Below are 19,963 nucleotides of genomic sequence, written 5' to 3'. Positions count from 1 at the left end.
TAGAGCGAGACTCTGTCTAAGAAAAGCAATGGAATGGGAGAGTATTCTGAAAAGCAGCAAGCCCCGTAAAGCCCAAGGTAATAACAATCACATTGATAATAATAAAACTATCTGCACAGTATTTTACATTTCATAAAATATGTTTATCACATGTGTTTTCACCTATGAAAAATTATTACTATCCCCATCTAACATGAGAAAAACCAATGTTGTAAGAGGTCACATTCAGTGTAAGATCACACTGTATGTGTACACTGTATGTGTAAGTCAGTCTTACATTGTAAGATTCACTCAGCTAAATAAGTAGCAAAGCTTGACCAGGAAAGTGAATATCTCCACTGCTCTGAACTGGTGCTCTGCACTGCACCAGCAGCAGGAGGGACAGTTCATCTCTGTGCACCATGGTGCCCTGACACAGAATTATTACACCCTGACCTCCTTGGAGGTGGTAGTCTGTGCCTCATTCTTCCTCGTATTCCCAGAGACTGACACATAGTGGATACTCAGGAATGTTTGATGAAAGACTGAATATGCCAGAGACTGCAGCAGTCATACCATTCCCAGAACCATAACGTCACAGCTCACCTGAGCTGGGTGCTCAGATACCAGGCACAAAACCATACAAGATAAGCTCCTATTATTAGATCTATTTAACAGAAAAGGAAACCAAGTATGAGTTATCAGCTGAAAGTTGCAAATTGGGCACTTTGTCACTAGAGCCTGAGCTCCCAACTATACCCGGCCATCTCTGCCTGCAGGACATTGAGTTACGGCAGCCTGCTCCACCCTTGGAGCAGCCTGGGGGAGCCATCTCTCTTCTTGCACAAATCACCTGCCCTCTTTGTGCCTTGGTTTCCCTTGTCAGGCGAAACTCATTAAACTTTTCCTAACTACCTGGAGGATGTTTACAGATTTAATGAGGAGACACATTTGAAAGCATTCTGAAAAGCAACAAGCATGATCCAGATGCAGGCATTATAATCATTGTTACTCACCGCCTGCACCTGCAGTTTGACTGTGGTAACCTCAAGGCCTGCGGCAGCACTCCTAATTGAGTCACAGTGATAATAACACATATAATAGCATACTTGGAACCAGTCAGTCGCAGGGAGATGGGAGGGGTCTTGTGTATGTCTTCAGCAATGCTGTGAATAATTACAGCTTAATAAATGGGATCTAAGAGGTGTGGGTCTACCTCAGAGTGAATCCTGGGTTTTGGCTAATTCTTCTACCTCCCTCTCAATTTCGAAAAGACATACACACACACACACTCCATTAACTATCTTGTCCTGCTTTACAATTTAATCTCTTAGGATACTGACTTTTACACGATCTGTTCTGCAAACATCTGGCATCCCTGCTAAGAAACAAAAAAGGAAAACAGCATCCCGGAAGCACTGGATTTGGGTCAGTTACTAACTCCTCATCTGTAAAATCACTAGCCGCACCTAAATTGTGACGACTGGAGTTCACGTAAAACCTAGTTTTACAACTTGTATCCCTCATTAGTGGCGCTCATCTGATCCAGAGGCGGTGGAGTCAATCATGCAACTATGTAATTACTCGGAAAAAGATAAGAACTGGGGCCCAGGGCTGTTCAAAGCCGGGCTGGACGCACAGGAAGGCCAGTGACTGCTGACCTGGGAGGAGAGGGAGAGAGAGCCAGGGTGCAAAGGCTTCCGGCCACCAAGCAGTAGGAGTTTGGCAGAAGACTGTGGAGCAAACCCCAGGCCAAGGCAACCTCATGTGCACAGGCACAGAGGCAGATACGGTTTAGACATTCTGGGACAAGGTTAAAGGGTTGGCATGGCTGGAGCAGGGCTTGGGAGGACGGGAGGATGTTTCTGCTGGATGGGGAGGGAGAGGGGAGGAACATTCTGGGTTTGTTGGGGGTTCACATTATGCCTGGTGATTCACATTCCTTGCGACTCCCGGACTGTGGGACCGAACTGTGGAGTGGAAGAGGATGGGCAGAGTCCCCCCGCCCCAACCACCCCGCCCTTTCTCCCCGCGTGAGGCTAGCTGATGGGTGTCATTTTCTTCTTGGATTTCGCGCCTCTGGGCGATGTGCCCCTTCCTAGGCCCCCACCTCTGCTCTGTGAGGGCAAGATCTGCCGGCGTCCTAATCCCTTTTCCAAGTCTGGGCGCACAGATCCAACTTTCCCGCGGGAGAGGCAGCTCCGCGCCATTCCCTAGAATGAGAAAAGGGACGGTGGCTGTGTGTGTGTCGGGAAGACAGACAGGGGCCAGGGCTCCGGGCTGCTTTCCAGGCCACCGTGGACAGGACACCCCCTTAACCCCCGCCCCGGGTCCGCGACAGGGAGCGGTAAGGCTCTTCCTCGGCCTTGGTACCCGGGGCCACGCAGGGTGTCCGCCGGGCTGGGGTTGCGCACCCGGGGCCTCCGTTGAGCGCGTGCGGAGAGGGGCGCGGCCTCTCCCGCTGGGCCGCCAGGCGGGTCCCGGCGGGGGCGGGGGTACTCGCGGTGTCCGGGCCCGCCCCAGCCCTGCCCCGCCCCGGAGCCGCCCGGGACGCAGGGAGGAGGGAAGGAGGCTCGGCCCCAGCTACCCGCGGCGCCGCGCTCCTCCACGCTCCGGGCGGGTAAGTGGCACGGGGCCGGGAGGCCAGGCCGGGGGCCGGGGCCTGGGCGGGTGGGGTCCTCAGCCCCCTGCCCAGCTCTGACACAGCCCCGGGGATCCGGGGCGCCGAAAGTCTGGGGGACCTGGGGAGGCGCGCCCGGCGCGGGGGCGGGGGCTCCGGCGTGACAGCTGCGGGCGGGCGGGTATTTTTAGTTTAAACCCAACCGTTCCGTGCTGGCTGCGAAATTCCCGAGCCTTTGCTTTCAACCCCGGGGAGCTTCGGCCCGCAAGAAAAAGCCCTAAAGCCCAGGGCAGCACGTCCCAGGCGGGCCGGGTGCCTCCTCGGGGCTTCCCTCTGCCTCCCCTAGGGGCGGGCTGACCTGTCACCAAGGCTTGCACGCGGCGGGGCCCCGACCCGCTCCTGGCGACCGCGAGCGCGCTCAGTAGTGTCTGGGAGAGCAGAGCAGGCGGCGAGGAGGGGAAGTCCAACCCCGAATGCTCAGTTTTGTTCAGACGCCTCTTGGCTGTGCAAACTTGACAAGCAGCTCAACCTCTGAGCCTCATTCCCACATTGCTAAAGGGGAGGGCAGTGAGGCCAGAGATGGCTTGCAGGGCCTGAGAGAGCCTCAGATGGATGTTGACTTCCCTTGGGGTCTTGGGATCTTGACCCCAAACAGCAGACCCATTGATGTGGCCCATTGGTCAACCTAGGAGCAGTGTCCTACACCGCCCAGCTGACTTCTGCTTCAAAACTGGAAGCCAGGGCCTCCAGCCTGGGCGGGGTGATAATGAATATTTTTAGTTAACCACTTTGGCCCTGAAGCTCCAACCGTGGGCTGCCCTGGGACTCTTTCCCAGGTCCCTGGTCACCCCTTTCAACTCTGAAGAGTTACCCTTATCCCAGCACTGGGTGCAGGGGCTTTCTACAGCCAAGGGCTGCTAGTGGGATAGCCTGATGTCTCTTGGGGGCATGCCCCATCCCACATGAATGAGGGCATGAGGAGAATGGACCGTCCTCCCAGAAAGGAGAGCATGTCAAAATCACTGCCGTTCTGAGCTTGGCACGACAGCCTCCCTTATCCACCAAGAGAAGCAGAAACAGGCCCAGAGAGGGGGAGTGATTTGCCCAGAGCCACACTGCCTGGCTCTCTTAAAGGGCCTGACCTTGCTGCCTGCAGCTAACAGACAGCTAACAGCCCACAGGAGTCAGGAGCTGGGAGGTGGGAGGGGCGTACCAGTGCCAACGAGCTGTTTTGCTCAGTTTCCTGTCACTGTGCCCCAGCGGGACGCTCCAGCACATGTGGGTCTGCACATTCCTCAGGCCGGACAGCGCTCGGCAGGCTGACAGCCACAGCTGTGCCAAGCCTGCTGGCCCCGGGAGTTGTTTTCAACCAGAGAGGCCCCTCTGGGGGTGGCTGAGCGGGAAGTGGGCTGGGATGTCTTATTTCTGGAACTTGTGTCTTGCTGGGGGTCCTGAGGAGAAGACCTGAGGATGTGTTGGTGGCACAGAGGGAAGTGGTGAGAATCCAGGCTCAGGTTTCTGCCTCCAGGTACAGTCTGGCACCTGGCACCTGGCACCTGGCTCCCTGCAGGTACACTTCAGGGTGACTTGGAGTCCTTTCTGTCTCCATGGGAACAACCCTCCTGCCCGGGTGCTTTGCATGCTCTCCAGCAGCCATGGACCTGGCCATGCCTGGGCAGCCCCTTTGCCTTGTGACGCAGCCTGGAGCAGGCTGCCGGGGGCCCTGGCTTGGTGGCCCCGGGAGGCAAGACTGGGCAGGCCCAGCTCAACCTTAAAATCACCCTGGAGGCTTTGGGAACCCACTGGGCAGCTAGGTCTCCTGCACTGTCCAGCTGTTAGGAATGAGGGCAGTGAAGTTGGATTGCCTGAGTCCAGTCCTGCCTTAGCCAGCTCCTGGCTGTGTAGCCTTGGGAAAGTTGCTTCACCTTTCAGAGCTTCAGTATCCTTCCCCATCGAAAGGGGCTAACCATAGCACTGCAGGTGTTGCCTTGCAGGGCGTCATGAGCACTAAACGAGCTTTGTCCTGATCAGCATCTCGTATGATGTCAGACACAGCACACGTGAGAAGGTGTCACAGTTTGAGGCCAAGGGGCCTCATCAGGATACCTGGGTTCCCCTCTGCTCTGCCCCTCCTCTCCCTACCTTGATGTCCCCTTGTCTGTCAATGGCGAGTGGTCCTGGCTCACCCCCCTCACAGTCCTTCCGGCACTGAAAGCTGGCCCTTGGCCCCAGGGAAGGCAGGAGGTTCTAGAGAAGCTACAGAGGGACTCAGATGTGTCAATGGGGTCTTCCAAAGCACTTCCTGCCTCTCACCTCCTAGGATCTGGCAGTAGGCAAGGCTGTCACTGCTGGCCCGTTTACAGATGAGGAGGCTGATATCCGTGGCTGGATGTGGTTAAGCCAGGATTAGAACTCAGGGCTTTTGACCTGATGCTCTTCCTGATACCACACGGCCTCTCCTAGACAATCCAAGGACAATGTTGTACATTCATCACTGGAAAAACAGTACCGACCAGACAGGATGCTTATCCTCATTAAGTCATCAGTACTTGCTGGAAAATAATATGGATTCTGAATATATATATATATTCCTAAAGCAGCCCGACTGGACCACAAAGATAGGAACCCAGGAGCAATAGTGTTTCCTGACCCTCCCATCCCAAAAGGAACCTTTGCTTTAGGACTGAGGGATGATGTTCTGGGGCTGAGCAGCTAGGAAGTGGATGGGAGACAGCTTCGGGAAGCTGACGCCTTAATTCTGTCCTCTCTAAATACTTCCCTTTCGGGCTTGCTGTGAGGATAAGTGAGGTAACTGGGGATGACGCTTAGCAGAACACCCGGCATGGTGGGGGCACACCATAAATAGGACTGATGGTTTTTATTATTACTAACCTTCTGCTATCACTGTAACACCAGAGTGCAGCCTGGATTTCTCGCCTGGGTTTCTAGGCTGCACATGCAGCATAGAGAATCCTAGCATCTCCATGGAGAACTGCTAAGGAAATTGTAAAAGCTCAAAACACAAGCACACTAAGCAATGAGTTGTTTAGTGACACCTAGCTGAGAAGTAAAATGATGACAAAAAGCAAGAAGGTGATTATCTTAAATAAAAGCCAAGCATTACCACATGTGCTGAGGAAAGGCAAGAGAGGGTCAGGAGACTCATAGGGGGCAGTTGCAAAGGAAATCACTTTGTAGTCATTGGATAATTACATGTATATTTTATACATGCCTTTATACATAGATTCTATTTCACAAAGTTAAGCCAGTTTTAAAAAAAAAAGGCAAGGGAATGATAATGCAAAATCAAGGTGGTTATCTTTGGGGAGATGTGGGTAATTGATCAAGGAGATGCCTGTTTCACTCTTAGTGGGATCCATTATGTTCTGTTTCTTCAGTCCAGTGGTAGGCTTGTGGGTGTTGTTTTTAATTTTAATATTTGTTTATCTATTTATTTATTTATTTGAGACAGAGTCTCACTCTGTTGCCCAGGCTGGAGTGCAGTGGCGCGATCTTGGCTCACAGCAACTTCCGTTCCCCAGGTTCAAGCGATTGTCCTGCCTCAGTCTCCCGACTAGCTGAGATTATAGGCATGTGCCACCATGCTTGGCTAAGAGTGTTATTTTAAAATATTTTTATGCTTCACCATTTGCAAACAGGAGACACATATATTACATTACATATATATATAATCTTACATAATACCAATTAAATTAAAAGATCATCTGGAGCATTTTCAGATGCTTTCTTAGAAAATCTGCCTCTCTCCTCAGATTCAAATGTTAATCTGGCTGGATTTAAAAAATAAAGCAACAAATCCTGTTGTTTGACACATATTTCTCTTTAATGTAGGAGACATAATCTCCCTTTTCCCAAATCATACAATGAGCAAGATAACAATAACACGTTATGACCTCAGGTGATCAACAGGATTTGTAAAGTTCCTGGCCTAATGATTTATGCTTCTGAATCATAAAATCCTGAAATATTTGAGCTGGGAGGAACCTCAGGTCACCTGGACCAATCTGCTGGTTTTATAACAAAAGGAAGTGTCCCGGCCAAGGTCAACACTGGCACACACATAGGGAAGACACTTCTCTCCAGACCGCCACACCTGTGTGACTATCATAAGGATACTACCCGACAGACAGACCAGTGTGAGTCCTGGGTCACTAGCCTCCTCCTTAGGGCAGTCAGGGAGAGAGACGGGAAGTATGCATGAGATTAAACTGATAGGATCATTTTATTTATTTATTTTATTTTATTTTATTTTTATTTGTTATTTTTTATTTTTGTTGACACAGAGTCTTGCTCTGTCTCCCAGGCTGGAGCGCAATGGTGCGATCTCGGCTCACTGCAACCTCTGCCTCCCAGGTTCAAACAATTCTTCTGCCTCAGCCTCCTGAGTAGCTGGGACTACAGGTGCGTGCCACCATGCCCAGTTAATTTTTTTTTTTTTTTTTTTTTGTATTTTTAGTAGAGACAGGGTTTCACCTCATTGGCCAGAATGGTCTCGATCTCCTGACCTCATGATCCGCCCACCTCGGCCTCCCAAAATGCTGGGATTACAGGCTTGAGCCATCAAGCCTGGCCCAGGATAATTTTATTTTTTAAAAGTCAGAGGAGAGTTACATTTTACAATGGAACCACACATTTCTAGAACTTATATGAACAGAGATATCCTCAAAGAAAACATATAAGCAGTGCTTAGAATCTTCTTTCCTACAGGAAGTCCTCTTAGGAAAGAGCTCCCCTTACTCATCCTATTTTTGGCTGGCATATTTGATCGCCAAAACAATTGAGTGCTGCAGGTATGGTTATTTCCATCTTTCCGTGGGGGAAACAGGTTCAGAGAGGTTCAGTGCCTTGACCCAAATCACTCAGCAGGTGAAGATGGCTGGACTTTCATCCAGAGGGGGAGTGGAAGAGATGAGCCACTTTTGTTTTCAGTGCGCTGTGCTGTGAGCACATTCTTCACTCCTTAGATGCTGAAATTCCGCAGCCCAGCCCAGCCTGGGCGGGCCGTGGGGAAATGCCCTGGTGGAGGACAGTTGGGCGGTGGCTTTCCAGCTGTCAGATCACAGAGACGATCTAGAGGCTAAAGCTCTGCCTCCGCCTTGCTGCTGTCCTGCAAGGAAGCCCACTGCCTTTGCGGCATGGGCACTGGTGCATCGGGAGTTGGAAGAATCCATCCCATGTTGGTCCTGCAATTTTTTTTTTTTTTTTTTTTTGAGACAGAGTCTCGCTCTGTCACCCAGACTGGAGTGCAATGGTGCAATCTCGGCTCACTGCCACCTCCGCCTCCCGGGTTCAAGCAATTCTCCTCCCTCAGCTTCCCGAGTAGCTGGTGACTGCCACCACGCCCTGCTAATTTTTGTATTTTTAGTAGAGATGGGGGTTTCACCATGCTGGCCAGGCTGGTCTTGAACTCCCGACCTCAGGCAATCTGCCCGCCTCGGCTGGGATTACAGGCGTGAGCCACCGTGCCCGGCCAAGTGCTGCACATTTTGATTCTTGGCCACTTTCTTCTCTCATCAAAGGTATTCTTCCTGCCCCCCCTCTGCAGAAGTGCCTGTCACAGACAACAGGGTTCCAAGGGGCAGATGTTCCAGGAGTGCTTGGTTTCAGATGATGGCTTTCCTAATGCACGGTTGCTGTGTCCCAGCATGGGTGCTCCCCTGGGCAGTGGAGGCCTGGGCCCAGGTCTCAGCCCTTGTTGTCTACCCTCTGCTCTGTGAATCCATTTCTCGGCCAGTTGCTGCACTGTGAATCCATTTGTTTCCCATCTAACGGGGTTGGTGATACCTCCCCGTGGGACAGGGCTTAGTAAGGACCTAATGACAGAGAACTTTACATGGGTAAGGCAGCTTTCGGAGACTAGGAAACAAACCCTCATGTGCATGCCCAGAGAGACTGTGTGTGGGCACTGGAGAAGTATTTAGGAGTGACAGCTGCAGTGGAAACAGCCCGAGCCTCAGAGATGATTTACGCTTATACTTTTACATATGGGGAAACCGAGTCTCCACAGCCGAAATGGTTGGCTCAAGTCTTGCAGGTGCTTCAGGGCCAAGTTGGTATCTCCTAACTCCCTGACCAGTGCTCTTACCTTACAACCACCTTCCCCAAGAGTTTGTTTCATTGATATTCGTGGTGTAACACAATTTGGGATGGCTGCTTGATGAAAATGAAATGGCAGCGTTCAGCCCATGTGGTCATCACCCAGGCGTGGACAGAACAGGGTGGGCCACCATGGCTGGTTGGACTCTAATTTAAGCCAACAGTTTTATTTGAGATCTGAAAAGGACTGAGCCCCTCCCAAGTGACACTTGCTGAAATAATGCAGCCGGCTGACTCACTGGGGTAGCCTCATTCCTTAAGGATGGGAGGAGCTTGCATTTGACCTTCACCTGGGCTAGTCTCTGTTTCCTGCCCTTTAAAGAAAGAGGTTGAGATTAGGAGAATTCTAAGGTACCTTGAAGTTCAGATGTTTTCTCATTCAAGGACCACAGCTTCAAAGTAGGTGTTTGGGGACCTGGGTCTGGCCAGTGCAGTTCATCCACTCACCCCAGGAGGGTCCAGATCACTGGCAGGTGACTCCTTGCTTACCCGCCTTGCTCTGAGGATGAGGTCCCACGTTCCCAACTGGTCCAGCTTTCTACAACCTGGGCCACCTTCAAGGACCATCAGGCCCCTAGCTCATCCTGGCCTTTCTCACCTGGACACCTGTGCTCAAGCTGCTCCCCCGCTCAGCTCTCCTTCTCCCTGCCCCTTCCTACCAACACCTGGCTAGATATGACTTCCTCCTGGGAGCCCTCCTCAGCCACCTCCTACAGGATTGGTGATCTCTGTTTCCCTGTTCCTGTTGCACTTTGCCATTGATACTAATCCACAGTTTCAAGAGTGATTCCCCACTAGCCTGTGACCTCCTTGAGGGCTGGACACAGGATTATTCATCCTCACATCCCTGCTCCCAGCCCAGAGAGAGTGTGCCATTATTACTACTCTTATTAAATTAAAAAGCTTTAAAATAGGATCTTACAAACTTTAGGGGTGCTCACAGCTTCCTTGAATGAAGTATAAAGGGCAGATCCTGATATTTCCAGGACACAAGAAAAAAGTGAGCTCTGGAGCTGTGACCTGAGGCTGGGGAGAGAAGGTGCAATACGCATCATCTCCCTCTGTGGCCCCTTCAGGGGACTGCCCTTTTGGAGATCTCTCCATTCTCCTGGGTTCTGTGGGGGTTGGCCCTGGAACCTTGCAAATATCTCTTGGCATCCCTGGGGCTCACATCTGATGTTCTCTCTCCTGCGCGCGCCAAGTCTTTCTCTCTGCAGCTTGACTTCTTGTTCTTTCCTCTTCCTAAAAAGTGCCTCCCGGAGGCCTTCCCCTGGCCACACCCTCTCTGCGTTGCGTTGAGATCTCAGCTCACAGTCACGGCTTAGAGGGACCCTCCTGCCCACGCAGTGGCACTCATCCCATCCTGCCAACATGCTGTGTCCTGTCACCCTGAAATTATTTGCGTTAATTATTTGCAGTTGAGTTTATTGTCTGTCTTCTGCGCTAGAAGAAGATAAGGCCAGGGATTGTTATCTGCCCAGAACCCAGCCATCAAAGCTGCTCAATACTGTACATATTTCTAGAATGAATGAATGAATGAGTGAATGGGCTGATGGAGTCCATTGGGAATCATCTAGGATTCCTGCATGGTTCATCTTTACAGCTCATATCTGCTCAGTGCTTACTGAATGTCTAAGTGCTCTCTGCCTTTTCTCTCTTTATCCTCACAACAGCCTAATGAAGGATGCTCTGATGTTGTTCCCGTTTGGCAGAGAGGTTAATTAACCCATCCTCAGCTACCTCAGTTAGCAGTGGAGGTGGAAATTGACCCCAGGTTACCTGATCCTAGAGTTCTGGCAGGTAACTACCAGGCTACACTGGCCCTTCCACGCCAGGAGTGCTGTGGGCTGGAAGTGGTGAGTCACTCAGCCTCCTAACTAGGCATCTGGCTCTTTCTCCACAGTCCCCAGTGGCTCTCACACTGCCAGGCCATTCCTCAAAGGAAATCCTTTCTGTGGGACCAGTGTCACATGGGCTAGGAACAGCAAAGGTTTTCCAGAGCCAGGGCCCACCCCGGAGCCTGTCTTCTCTGACCACATCCTTTTCTCCTAGGGAACCCCCTCTGCCGCTTGTTCACTAGCTGTTGAGAACTTGGTGACCACAAGCCAGTGGTTGTAGGGTTGGGTGTGAGCCGGTTGGGATTGCCAGGTTAATCTCTGTCATTTATCCAGCACCAGGCAGTGAGCAGGCCTGACTTCCGTGATTTGCCTGTTTATCTGTTTGCCTTTTTCAAACTCAGGTTTGCTCAGGCATAATTTTAGAAAATTGATTTTTAAAAAAATTTCATCTTGTGGCATCTCTTGTCTCACTTCCCTCTGGGTGAAACCATTCGAATGCCCAGGGAGGGGAATCCAGGCCAAGCTCTTCTGGTCACAGTCTTCACTTGCTAATGTGCTCCTTTGAGGGGTTGAGAGGATAGCCCCGGTAAGTCCCTGTCTGGGTCTCCTGCAGGAAGCTGCAGGGTTAGTCATGCAGCGCTTAGCTGGAGCCAGCTTTGGTTTGGGAGCTAAAGAAGCACCTGTTTGTGGCTGGGATCTGGGCTCTTCCGCTTTGTAACCAGTGCCTTGGGCAATGGCATTTCTTCAACGTACTGACACTGGCTGAGGAGGACACGAACTAGGAAGACGCCAGAGACATGGCCCTGCCCTGTGGGAGGAGTCCAGTGGATAAGGTGTGTGCTTTAAACAGTCCCATCCTAGGGGACGGTGACTCCGTGAGAGAGAAGATTAGGGGGTTGGGAGGGGCACCAGGAAGGACCCTTTAATTTTGCCCCTAGGCACAGTCTTTCTGGGCCTCAACTCTCTTCTCTGTAAAGTGGGGGTGCAGGTGCCACACTCCTTGCCTTGCTGGCTGTGTTGTGAACTGCAGACCACCCCATGGAGGTAAGGGGTCATCACTATTGTTAGTTTAGCCAGCAAAGCAAGGCGTCACTGGTGCCATCTGTGCAAAGGAAGTTCGACTTTCGACTTTGGTGGAGTTTCTCTCTGTTCCAGGGCCTCAGGTGGAATCCTGCAGATCTGAGCTGGAACCCTGATTTTGTCACCTGTGGCAAGTCACATAACCTCCATGGGCCCGGCTATCACACCTGTAAGATGGGGCTGGCCACACCTTCCGTGCAGAGTCACTGTGAGGCTCAGATGAGATAACAGATGCCGGGATTCCCAGTAAGCAGAAAGTGCTGGGTCATGCCCATTCCCATGGATTCCCTTCCCAGCCTCTCCAAGTGCTCCCTCTTTTCTTTGGGTGCTCATTAGCTGGGGAGGTGACTTTGCCATTATGCAGGTCACTTGGAAGGGAGCTCAGCACTTCTGCCTGCCTCTGCCCCCAGCACGGGCAGTGAGTTGAACAGGGCACAGCTGCTGGTGTGTCAGCCCTTGGCTCAGGTGTTGCTGGCCAATGCCCGTGCCCTGGCAGGTCTAGGAAGGCATGATGGGCCAGAGTCGACCCAGCTAAGCCTGCGCCCGTGTGCACAGACAGTGTCCCCCCTTTAGAGGTGTACAGGGTGCAGACCACACACCTTGACCATTCATTGCCTGCCCAGGGCACCAGCCATCTGCAATTGGCCAATGTGACTTTTTTCTTTTATGGAATTAACTATGGAGAAAAAAGTCAATATCACCGCAGCAGGTCCTGCTGTCTCATTCCCAACCCTGAGCCTCAGGGTCCTCCTCAATACCTAAGCCTCAGGATGGGCTTAGACTAGGTCAGATCTTGGTGAATTTGGACCAGGGGCTACTAGTAATTGCCAGGATAAATTTCGTGGTACAAGCCCAGGGCATTGAATGACAGCCACTCCCTCTTCATCTCCTCTCCATCTTTTTTTTTCTTTTTTTCTTTTTCTTTTAATCTTTCTCATTATATGACCTTCTCATAACCACCTGGGCTCCACCCTGGACCAAGGAATTAGAGAGATCTCTGGATGTGGGGCTGCTTACCTGTAGCTTTTTAAAACTCCCCAGGTGATCCAGATGCACAGGGATGGTTGCGAACCTCTGGATTTTGTCTAGGAGAACATCTCAGTGAGTTGCTAATGTGTTTTTAATAGCTCTCCCACACTTGCCTCTGTCTCTAACAATGAGCAGGCCCCAGGTGCAAACTAGCAACATTATCTAGAGTTAAACACTGTTTATGTTCATTATTTTATGATATATGGCAATTGATCCCAACCCTGTTTTTTATTTAAGGTAAAAATGTATTTCTTAATCCAGCTATAAGAAAAAACAAAAAAGAAAAGAAAAAGGTAAAAAGAAAAAAAAATCTTCATTTAAAATAAGTTTAAATGGGTCAAATTGAAGAATATTAATTAGAAAAACATGTGGATGTGTCTGCATGGCAGATATAGTCAAAATCATGACTAATGCACAAATGGCCACGCTGTGAAGACGTGGAACTAGATGACCTCTAAGGCCCAACATTCTGACAGATCTGAGGGCTGCCCAATGAGATCGCTAACCCAGGACCGTTGGCACCAGCCACCTGGACTGGCAGAGAGTGGAGTAAGCAGGCTTGCGAGTGGTTGTATGCATAGCGGGGTTTCCCAGTGTGGCTTTACCCAGAGTTCTCCAGGGACAGTGCAGCTAGATTCTCTCTGTTTCAGTGCATTTGCCCTCTTGCTCCACCTTCCCCAGACCATAGGGGCAGCCTGGGAAGCAACCTGTCCAGCAATCAGGGCCATTTCCCTGGGGACAATGCTGCCATGTAAACTCATTGACTGCAACATTACAGGACCCCAGCGCCCACAGGAGCCCGGCTTCTTCACTGGTGCTTGGGTGAACCAAGCCATGGAGGGAAGTGAGTCGCCCAGAATCCCAAGGCAGGACCCAGCAGCACTGCTGCTTCCCAGGCCTGGATTTTGTATATCAAATAGGCCCCCTGCCCCCAGGTCTTAAGCTCCCCAGAAGGGAAACAGAAACAGAATGTGATATAAACAGGCCCTGCCTGGCCCTGGCCAGCTTTTTCCACCTGTGTCTGGTGGCCCCTGCCTGTTATCACTAGAGAGTTGGCTGGTGAGCCTTTCTTTTGTGAGTGACAGCGTGAGGCTCCTATTGTCTTTTTTTTTTTTTTTTTTTTTTTTTAAATAGAGGTGGAGTCTCGCTGTGTCGTTCAGGTTAATCTCGAACTCCTGGGCTCAAGTGATCCTCATTCCTTGGCCTCCCAAAGTGCTGGGATTACAGCCATGAGCCACCATGCCTGGTCTCCTATTGTCTTTTAACTGATGTAGTAATTCACACCGTGGGCCCCTGGGAGGGTGGGGCCCAGTCTAGCAATGATTCAGATAGTGCTTGGAGGACGTGGGGAGATGGTTTCAGCAGAACAACCATGACGGTGTGGGGGAACCTCAGCTTAGTGGCAAAGGCCCCCTAAATGACTGTAAGTAAGATAAATGCCAGATGGAAAGCCCTGATGAAGACACGATTCTTAGCATTTGGAAACCTTTGCCCATCAGCAAAGCTGGTTATCCGGATTGTGTCACGGTTTGCTGAAAGGACTAGTGTAGAATTTTCTAGGATAATGGACCTGCAGGAATGCCGTGCTGATAGGCAGAGGGTGGGGTGAGGTCATTCCCTTGGGCTGATAAATAGCACTGGCCTCTGGAGCTTCTAGAACAAACTTTTTTGGTAAAAGGCCAGAAAGGAAATACGTAAATATATTTTGGCTCTCCATCATATCGAGAAAGCAGCCACAGACACTATGTAAATGAATGGGTGTTGGTTGTGTTCCAATAAAACTTTATGGACACTGGAATTTGAATTTCACATAATTTTCATATGCCATGAAACATTATTATTCTTTTGATTTTTTCCAACCACTTAAAAATGTTAGAAAACATTCTTAGCTTGAGAGCTGTACAGAAACAAGCAGGGGGCCATGGTTGGCAGCCTCCTGTTTAGAAGCCCCGTCTGCAGTGGAAGGTGAGTCTTGCAGGTTTGAGCTAGTCACTCTTCTAAGAATTTCAGTTCTTAAAAATGTAGTTCTGGCCGGGCACAGTGGCTCACACCTGGAAACCCAGCACTTTGGGAGGCTGAGGCAGGAGGATTGCTTGAGCCCAGGAATTTGAGACCAGCATGGGCAACATGGTGAGACCCATCTCTACAAAAAATATAAGAAAATTAGCTCAGCGTGGTGGCCCATGCCTGTGGTCTCAGCTACTCAATAGGTGGAGGCAGGAGGATCACTTGAGCCCAGAAGGTCAAGGCTGCAGTGAACTATGATCACACCACTGTGCTCCAGCCTGGGTGACAAAGAGAAACCTGTCTCAAACAAACAAACAAAAAAAAAGGTAGTTCTGAAACAAGTCTCAATCTTGTGTCTACTGTTTAAAATAGAACCTAGTGTTAATTTGTTTCAGCAAATATTAATGGTCTAGTGGTTAAGAGAAGGGAAACTTGTCATATACTGGCTGTGGGACTTAGGGCAGGTGGCTTAGCCTCTCTGAGCCTCAGTTCTTTCATCTGTAAATAGGCAGGAATAGTAGGACCTACGGCAGCAGTGAAAGGATCCTTGTAAGACTGAGCCCAGTCTTATATATATGAGCCCATGCTATATGCTTCGGCAGATAGCATGCCCTTGGTGAAGGTTTACTATTCCTCTCTCATGTCTATAAAGAGTTAGAGATTGGTATACAAAGGTGGATGGCAATGCTTACCCTGCATGGTAGGGGAGGCCCAGAGAAGTTAAGGGGCATTTCCAAGGTCACAAGCTAATAATAAATGGTAGAACTAGAAAACAGTGTGAGCCACAAGACCCAGCCCTTTCCATGCGACGCCCTTGCAGGGGACTTGAGGGTAGATTAAATCCACTTTATCTGGAGGCTGGCTAATGGGATTAATTTAATCATTAGCACCTTTCCCATGAGAGCTAGAGCTCTTGTAACTCCTCATCCCTGTGCCTCAGATTCTTGGGGAGACCCGCATTGTTTGGGGGACCTCAAAGCTGGGAGTCAGACCTCCAGCAGCTTGGGGCGGCACCAGCCTGACTGTATTCTGTGAATGTCTTTGGTGGAAACTCGCTGCTTGACATGGAGCTCTACTTCAGAAACCTAGAAACAAGCATCTGCGGAAGACTCAGTTTTTCCGAGTCCTGTGGTTTCTGAGTCTCTGCAGGGCTAGTGGAAAGGGCCCTGGAAGTCAAGATTGTGAGCAGCTGCTTTTGAATAATGGAATCCTCGGGGCCTTGTGAAATGAATCCCAGAGGTGAGTTCCTGACCGGTTGTCCGTGCTGGTTTTCCTTCTGCAAAATGGAGATGGTGGTGTCGTAATTAGTTGCTCGTTGCTTCAGTTTGGCATGTGGTTGCTTGCGGGGCACCCACAATGGGTCTCCTTCTGAATGCACAAAGACAGGCCGGGGAGGAAGCCTGTCCTTGGATTGTGGAGGCCTCGGGAGATAAAGCTCAGATAAGGAAGACAGTGACTGGATCTGAGAGCCTGTGGCAGCTGTGATTAGGAACCAGCCGGGGAAGAGGGGGCCTCAAAGGCAGGACACACAGGCTGTAGGTGGCTGTCCGGTCCATAACCCAGAGCAAGTTTCCCTCTCCACCCCAGAGGAAAGGCTGCTCGTGAGCCTGGCTGGTTCTGAGGACACAGGCTCCGGGAACTCAGCCCCTGTGAGTGGCTGGAAGGTGGGGGTGGGGGTGGGGTGTCAGCAGAGTGGGGGACAGTCTGGGGGTCTTGGAAGGGGATATGAAGGTGGAAGTAAGTGTGACCAACTGTCCCTGGTTTGCCCAAGACTAAGAGGTTTCCTGGGGTTTGGGACTTTCAAGGTTAAAACTTGGATGGTGTGCATCAACTCAGGATAAATTGGTCATCCTAGCTTAAAGTCACGCTACTCTGACTGTGGCACTGGGCGGTAGAGTCACTGGTAGAAGGAGTAAAGGGGGGATCATCTCTCCCCTGAGCCTTGTTGCACCCTCAGACTAGATTGCCCCTTCGCAGTGTTCCCAGAGCCCCCGTGCTATCCTTCAAGGGTCTGTGTGCTCCCCCAAGAGTCTGTAAAGGCAGAAAACGCCCTTCTGCTTGGGGCCAACTCCTGCCTGCTCTAGGCCAGCGTGTTTTGTAAATGCTGTTGAATGAATGAATGAGGCTTGAGGCTCTCCACTTTCATTTCTTCCCCGCTGAGGACAACCTGCTCAGATGCTAATTCATGCTTTGCTGCTCTGTACATCTTGTTCCTTCCCCCATGCCCTTCCATCCTGTGGCCACGTCCTCCGCTGTCCCTTCAGCTCAAGAGTCTCCTTCTCTGTGACTGCTCCTGACCAGCCCGCCCTCTGAGTGGAGTTTATCCTGCCCCTGCTGTATCCCCTCTGAACCGAACCTCACTCAGTTCCCTAATCGAGCCTGTTTGTGAATGCATCTTTCTCCCACATGCGCTGTGAGCTCCTCAAGGGCTGGTGTCCAGCTTAGTGTTTCCTCTGCTGTACGTGGCGCCTGGATGCCCCATGGAGGTGCCTTGAGGGAATGAATGGAGCTGAACACGCGGAGCACAGATCCGTTCATTTCCTCACTCACCAGCTCCTCTGTGAGGCCTCCTGTATGACAGGCACAGTCCTGGGCAGTGGGGTGGGAGTCATGGACAAGATTGGCAAAGCCTTTGTGCTGTTGGAACTCACATTCTAGAAGGATCTAGAGTCAACAAGCAAGCAAATAAATGAGAACATATGAGAAGGATGCATGTGCTGCAAAGAAAACACAAAGGAGAAGATGAGTCACCTGAGCTCCTGCCAGCTGCTTGCAGGCTGGGATGGAGTCACCAGCTCCATGGAGCAGACATTGCTGAGGCCCAGCACATGTGCCCATTCTATGGAGGCAAGAAGGCATGCATTGTCCCCTGGGTCGTAGCATAGTCGACTTGGGCACAGTGGCTTTTGCCTTTCATGCAAAGTGTGTGGACTGTCAGTCCCTTTAGAGAAATTCATTAAAGCCAGTATTGTCTGAGAGAGAGAGAAAATATTTTAGAAAGTCAGATGGGGTTTTGTGCCCGGTGTGGGAAGCAAGCGTGTGTCCTTCCCGCTTCACCACTCCCCCTCCCCCACTGGGAGTACAAAGAATGGGGCTCGTGTGCTGGCGGTCCGCCTCTTCCAGTTGGGTGGGTGGCCTCGGAGCTGTAGCTGCAGCAGGAAGGGTCAGTGACTCTGCTATGGGGCTGCTGGGGACAACCCAGGGTCCTGCAAGGGCAAAGGTGTTAAAATGGCCAGCCACTGTCCTTCGGGCTGTCAGGGAGAGGATCAACAGGGATCATGAAGTTGGTCGCTCAGCTTCCAAGCGCTGCATACAACAGTGGGGCATTGTTCTCTGGGTCTGATGGGGAGCTCAGCCCCGGACACAGGCCAGCTCCAGGAGGAAGGCAGCCTCCTCCCACTGAGTCCGGCTGGGCCGAAGCAGAGTCCCAGAGGGCAGTTTCTTTCTGCTCCACCTGGCTGTGGGCGGCCGCTGGTGCTGAGGTCTGGGGACTCAAGAGGACACCTATGAGTCTGCAAGGTAGTCACTCACGCCTGCGGGTAGACCCTTCAGACTGGGAGCCGCAGAGAGCAGTGGGACAAAAGACAGTTCCTAGGCTGGGTGCCTGGCTTCTCACAGGCACATCGTAAACCTGGCGTCTCAAAGTTCTGGCAGGAACAAGCAGGTACTAATTATAACCTGCACAGCCTGTTAATGATCGACCTTGGACTCCAAGGAGGTGAAGGTTCTGGGGAGAAGGTCTCAAGGGTTGTCTGAATATCTCAGATATAAGACAGGAGGTAGGCTGGGCGCAGTGGCTCACACCTGTAATCTCAGCACTTTGGGAGGCCGAGACGGGTGGATCACCTGAGGTCAAGAGTTCAAGACCAGCCTGACCAACATGGTAAAACCCCGTCTCTACTAAAAATAAAAAAATTAGTCAGGCATCATGGCGGGTGCCTGTAGTCCCAGCTATTCGGGAGACTGAGGCAGGAGAATTGCTTGAACATGGGAGGTGGAGGTTGCAGTGAGCCGAGATCGCGCCACTGAACTTCAGCCTGGGCAACAGGAGCGAAACTCCATCTCAAAAAAAAAGACAAGAGTTAGTGATACAGGGGGCTCTTCTAGGTAACTCAGTGGACATCATCCTGCAGCCCCAGCAGAATGAGGACAATTTAAAACCGCCCGGGCTCTGCTAAGGTATTGCTTGCTGTGTGACCTTTGGCAGGTTACTTAGCCACTTTGAATCTAACCTCAACTTCTTTATCTACAAAAAGAAGCTAGTCATTCTGGTTTAACGGTGGGTGGGAGGACTCAATGAGCTGATGTGTACAAACACCTCATGGGTACTTAGTAAGGTGTTAGTTCCCAGTCCTCTACACTATGAAAAATCCTGGAAGACTTTCTGGAGGTGGTGATGCCAAAGCCAATGGGTGAATGTAGCCAGGCAGAGAAGGGCGGAGGGACCAGCAGGAGCAAAGATCAAGGGGAGAAATGGTGCATACAGGAGCCACAGGTGGCTCCTGCTACAAGCAGAGGAGATGGAAAGTCGGGGAGGCTGAGGCTGCAGAGATGGATGGAGAAGGACTTTGAATGTCCTGTTAAACACCTTGGACTTTCTTGGGTGGAGGCTGTCAGGCACAGGAAGCGTTCATTCAGAAAAGCCTTTGACCCTGAGCCTTTAGATGCTCCTTTCTGCCAAGAGAGGACTCTGGTCCCACTGCCTCCTGTAAAAGTGGCAGGTTTCCTGGGAAATGAACGTAAGTATCCTCGTGCCTGAGCCTCTGGATCCAGGCATGGATTTGGCTCTGCCAGTCAAGGGCCCAGGCACTGCAGGGCCATGGATCTCCCTAAGGGTTCAGTGAGCTCTGAGATTCACTTCTGCCAAGAACTCCCATTTGAAATGAACCCTACCGTTTCTCAGGCTGGGGCGCCAGTTATTAAATTAAAAGTGAGATTCGAATGGTTCTGTGTTGTTTTTGTAAACCAGAGCTGAAAACTGTGGAGAGTATTTGTTTTAGCTGGAAAGTAAAGCATGCCAGGCTTTCTAGTCCGCCTTGTCCTGCTGCCATAGACCCAGGGCCAGCCGGATCTAGCCTGGGGGACACTGAGAGGTGGCTTCTTTGTGTTGAGGGCCTACGGTGCGCCAGGCTCACTCAATGCCAGGCTCTTTGCATGCTTGTGGGTGCCATTGTCATACTCATTTGTAAAATGAGGAAACTGAGGAACAGAGAGGTGAATACACTTGCCTGAGTCACACAGCTAGTAAATGGAGAAGCCAGATGCAGTCCTATTCTATACATACTTCAAAGTC

At 51.0% G+C, this 19,963-nt stretch overlaps 1 protein-coding gene across 4 annotated transcripts in view; it reads left to right on the top strand.

Annotated features, from left to right (window-relative positions):
• The first annotated feature begins 2,492 nt into the window (after positions 1 to 2,492).
• Positions 2,493 to 19,963, top strand: part of SYNE3 (spectrin repeat containing nuclear envelope family member 3) — a 97,275-nt gene continuing 79,804 nt past the window's right edge. For 2 of the 4 annotated variants that reach the window (XM_073011298.1, XM_007987743.3), the window contains exon 1: positions 9,528 to 11,387. The gene's annotated coding sequence lies outside the window, so the exon portion shown is untranslated. Of the gene's footprint in view, positions 2,600 to 9,527; positions 11,388 to 19,963 lie in introns of those variants that run through there. The other 2 variants (XM_007987742.3, XM_073011299.1) reach the window with 2 other exon arrangements.

Source organism: Chlorocebus sabaeus, chromosome 24 (assembly GCF_047675955.1).
Source record: "Chlorocebus sabaeus isolate Y175 chromosome 24, mChlSab1.0.hap1, whole genome shotgun sequence".
Taxonomy (NCBI): Eukaryota; Metazoa; Chordata; class Mammalia; order Primates; family Cercopithecidae; genus Chlorocebus; species Chlorocebus sabaeus.
The sequence above is the reverse complement of the archived record's forward strand: the minus strand, read 5'-3'. Positions and strand labels throughout refer to the sequence as shown.